This window comes from Thermobia domestica, chromosome 7 (assembly GCF_964235325.1).
Source record: "Thermobia domestica chromosome 7, izTheDome1.hap1.1, whole genome shotgun sequence".
NCBI classification, from domain to species: domain Eukaryota; kingdom Metazoa; phylum Arthropoda; class Insecta; order Zygentoma; family Lepismatidae; genus Thermobia; species Thermobia domestica.
This window is the reverse complement of record NC_137460.1, coordinates 56,046,558-56,051,454: the sequence shown is the minus strand read 5'-3', so window position 1 is coordinate 56,051,454 and position 4,897 is coordinate 56,046,558. Positions and strand designations below refer to the sequence as shown.

General features: G+C 36.1%; 1 non-coding gene across 1 annotated transcript; it reads left to right on the top strand.

Annotated features, from left to right (window-relative positions):
* Positions 1-4,584: 4,584 nt before the first annotated feature.
* Positions 4,585-4,680, top strand: TRNAI-UAU (transfer RNA isoleucine (anticodon UAU)). The gene is made up of 2 exons: positions 4,585-4,622; positions 4,645-4,680. It is a non-coding gene; the product is annotated as a tRNA-Ile (tRNA).
* Positions 4,681-4,897: the final 217 nt, after the last annotated feature.

Genomic DNA, 4,897 nt, shown 5'->3' with positions numbered 1-4,897 from the left:
TAGCATATAGCTAGTATAATGAGTATTCACTGTTCGTTTACTGTCAAGATTTCCATATCTACGATCAACAACATGGATGACTATGTGGAAAAGACACTCATATAAATCTTTCAGAACATATTTGCGATAAGGTTAAATTTTACTCCCTCATAGGCCTACCCGGACTTGTGCAACTACCGGTATTTAGCTTCGCATGGTCAAGAAGTGAGATTCCCTCTGCAAAACTAACATCACTATAAACAGTTTAAATTTCCAAGGTAATTGTTATAGTTAAGGTCACAAAGTCAGTACAAAATGGCAGTGTGCTTCTGAATCCCCATGAAATTTTATGTTTAAATTTATTTATATCACTTACATAATTGGCAAGTACCTATATTTCTAAAATTTACTAAGATTGTTCTAAAGACAATTTTTCCTGAGGTTTATGGTCTAATTGCCCTTTTTCGGGTAGAATTTCGAAGTTTTGGTACTGCCTTATAAACACGAACTTACTTCACTTTTACTTACTTTTCACTGCACCGGAAGTCATAGCGCCCTCTAGGACAACTACTATTATTGTAACATATTTCCAGAGTTATATATATATGCAATTATTAAATCTCGTATTATTTCACTTCCTAAATTTCTAATTTAACTTCTAAATTCCGCTTTTGTCCCTTTTCTGTACATCCACAATAAATTTTATACTTAATTTGAACTACTGCACTTCCCGTTTCCTACTTCCGGAAGAAAAATAAACAACGGAGGATTATGCTTTCTTGACAAGCATATTTACTTTCGGGCAGAACTTCGAAAAACTTGTAGTCAGTAAGTTTCCCTAATCTAAAGAACATTAACTTTTACTAAGTTTTAAGGAAATAAAAACACAACTTAAATGATTACTATACGTTTAACACAGATAGGCCTACTTTATTCACTCAGTTCGTAAACATGCATATTATGTGTTTCTGCTCTGCATGTCTAATCAACGCTATAATTATCCTCTTGAACCTTATTTACATGCTATACAAGGGAATTTTGTATTATAATAAACAATCCTAAATACCGATAGTGTAATGCATAATCATAAACATAGTCAGCAGCCGTATTGTGTTCACCAGCTGTTGCAGATTAAGGATATACGGACCATAATACTTCCTCTCGAAAATAACCCATAGGTTTATCAGTTACTTAGTAATATACAATCTACGCTTTTATATATATATAAACGTACAAAATAATATTGTTACTGTTTACGGTAACAGTGAACTGTAACAAGACACTACGCAAAAAGTGATGAAAATGTGCGCCTTAAAATGTGGATGTGGAGAAGACTTGAGAAAATTAGTTGGGTCGAACGGAAAACCCAATGAGGATATTATGACATTAGTAGGGAAGAAAAGAACAATATTAGGTGTAATTAAAAAGAGGAAGAGAAACTAGTTAGGATGCTGGGTGGAAGGAACTATAATATGAGAGATGTAATAGAAAATACAGTGGTAGGAAAAAGTGGAAGGAGTGAAAGAGCCTACAATTGGACAGTATTCAAATATAAAATGTCTGCATCAAAAAGAAGACTGTCGCAAACTGTGGGGCATGGATGTTTCTGAGTTTGTTGCAGTAATAGCAGAATAGCTATGATGATGATGATGATGATACATATAGTTAAACATGTCCATTAAAATAGAATTAAACGCTTGCAGAGACATAGATTTGAAACTGAATGCAGAGAAAACTAAATTCATGTAAGTTCGCCGGGATCGTAATAATGCAAATTGTAGATGAGTCAAAACATAAAAATATTCAACAAAGTAAATCCTTTCAAATTTCAAGGATCAATGTCAACAGATTAAAACTATTAACTACGAATAAATTAAAATTCGACCGAAAGCAGGACATTCGTGTTATTATTCAGTTCAATATGATTTGTCGTCGTGGAATTCTGTCGAAGAATTTGAAGCTTAAAAAAATATAAAACCACAATTATGCCTGTTGGGCTGTATGCTTACAAAACACGGTCGCTTACCCTGATGGAATAACGTAGACTCAAAGTATTCGAGGATAAAATCGTGAGAGAATATTCGGACCGAGAAGGAACAGGAATGGGGATTTGCGGAAACTTCATAACGAGGAACTCCATAATTTATACATTTTACTAAAAATTGCCAGAATCACCAAATCTTAGAGGCTCGGGTGGGCAGGACGTGTAGCCAGAATGGAATATAGTAGGAAAACGTTTTTAAAGTTTTAACTGCAAATTCAATCGGAAAACGACCATTACTAAGACCTAGACGCAGATGGGAGGACAATCTTCAGATGGTTCTCCCGGAAATAGGAATACAGAATAGAAACTAGATCCGTTTGGGTAAGTATAGAAGTCAATGGAGAGTTTTTGTGAACGTGACATTGAACCTCCGAGTTCCATAGGCCATTTAACTCTATAGCCTATAGTACCCGGAGGTTCAATGCCGCGTTCGCAAAAGCTCTCCACTGACTTCTATCCTTAGCTAACTGCATCCAGTTTCTACTTTGTATTCCAGTCTCTGCGAGATCCATCTTAATATTGTCCTCCTATCTGCGTCTAGGTCTTACTAATGGTCATTTTCCGATTGGTCTTCCAGTCAAGACTTTGAAAGCATTTCTACTTTCTTCCATTCTAGCTACATGACCTGCCCACCTAAGCCTCCTAGACTTGACGACCCTAACAATGTTGGGTAAACCGTATAAATTATGTAGTTCCTCGTTATGAAGTTTCTGCCATTCCCCATTCCCATTCCTGTTGGGTCCGAATATTCATCTCAGGATCTTGTTCTCAAATACTTTCAGTCTATGTTCTTCCCTCAGAATAAGCGACCACGATTCACAACCATACAGAACAACAGGCATAATTATCGTTTTGTATATTTTAAGCTTCAAATTCCTCGACAGAATTTGCGACGACAAGAGATTTTGAACCGAATAGTAACACGAATTCCCTGCTTTTAGTCGACATTTAATTTCTTCGTGAATATGATTTTCGTCTGTTAATATTGATCCTAAATATTTGAAAGTATCCACTTTATCAGAAGTATTATTTAATATTTTAACGCATCCATAATTTGCCGTATTACGGTCCCGACGCACTTCCATGTATTTAGTTTTCTCTGCATTTACTTCTAAACCCATGTCCCTGCAAGCGTTTAATAAGATCTCTGCATTTCTTTCTATTGTTCTCCTATCATCCCCTATTAAATTTACATCATCAGCATATGCCATAACCTGGTGATTACCGTTCAACTATAGGCCCTAGTTGCTATCTTTGATTTTCCTTATAGCGTATTCCAGTACAAAGTTAAATAATAATGGCGACAACGCATCTTCTTGTTTCAGGTCATTTTCGACGTGAAAGCTCGTGGGCAAAAATTTTCCTACCCGGACTTTACTTTGGGATTCATTTAAACATATCTTAATTAATCTAATTAGCTTTCTCGGTATTCCAAGTTCCGTAAGAACGTACCATAGGCCATAGAAATGAAAAATGAAATCTTTAAGGTTTACGTTCCATGGTTATGTCGACTAGCCTAAAGGAGACGGTGATGATGAGAAATGAATTAAAGGGTGGAATGAAGAAAATGGGGGGGGGGGAAACAGGAGAACCCCGAGAAAGCTCCGCACCCACACAGCATTTGTCCATCACAAAAGCTCACTTGGCGAGAGCTGGAATCGAACCAAATACCCCATACACAGAGGTAAACGCTTTACCACTAAGCCATCGCGGCCCCTTCATGGGCCCTAGTTAGTTAGTTATGAAAATAAATAAATACTAGGATATATATATTATATAATAGTCAGGAAATTTAACAAACCAAAGATTGGGATTAATTTTTAAACCTGACGATTCTACAGAAGAAACTCGAGAAAACGAACAGACAAACAGCCTTCCACACGTCTATAGCCTTCATCACTCGAGACAAACTAAGATTCGACTCCATTACACAAACGTATGGTGCACAAAATGATAGAAATTTTGAAACTAAAGAAACATATTCCAAGTCTTACTAAATAATAATAATAAATGACTTCTGACTGCCTACTTTAGAGTTTAGTGTTCCTGTTCAACACCAAGGTTATGTGAGACATGGACTTGCAGTTTAAGGTGAAATCCGAACTATCGTAATACATTCAAATTTTATCGGGAATCGAATCCAAGAACCCGTGTCCAAAACGTATGCGCAAACAACTATACCAGTGAGGAAGGCATATTCAACTTCTGATGAAAATCTATAGTCTATAATTGTCTGTAATATCAATTGCATACTTTGGCGGTTCCTGAGGGAAGTTACATAATTAACATTTTTATCATTTTAAGTTAGGGTAAGTTTTCTTTCAGCAGCTTATAGCAAGAAAATTGATTTTTTTTTTAAACTATTGAGTTTCCTCAATATCTGCAACTGTTTGCATGTGTATTCAAGCCTCTATTGACTAAAATAGCATTCGTTGAGTTAGGGACATACCTGTGCCCGCAAGCACGTATGTTCAATTATTTAGAAAATGACTGACTTATAAATGGAACGAAGTAATCAATTGTCTGTAAACACTTAAGTTAGTGCAAGCGAAGTTCCACCTGCTCCAGTGGCGCAATTGGTTAGCGCACGGTACTTATAAGACAGCACTTGTGCCTGAGTTATGCCGGGGTTGTGAGTTCGAGCCTCACCTGGAGCATTTCTCTTTTTTTAATTTTCTTTCAAACTACTATAGGAGTGAATACATTCTTTGAAGAAACTCAAATTCGAAATATGGCTTTAATTGGATTACTTACTTGTTTAACATTGATTAGTTTATATTTACGTTTTGTTTTATGTCAACAGCGAGAGGCTGCCTACCGTTTGAAGTGTAATCTGAAGCACTGTACTGTGTTTAATTTCCTTCCATCGGTAAT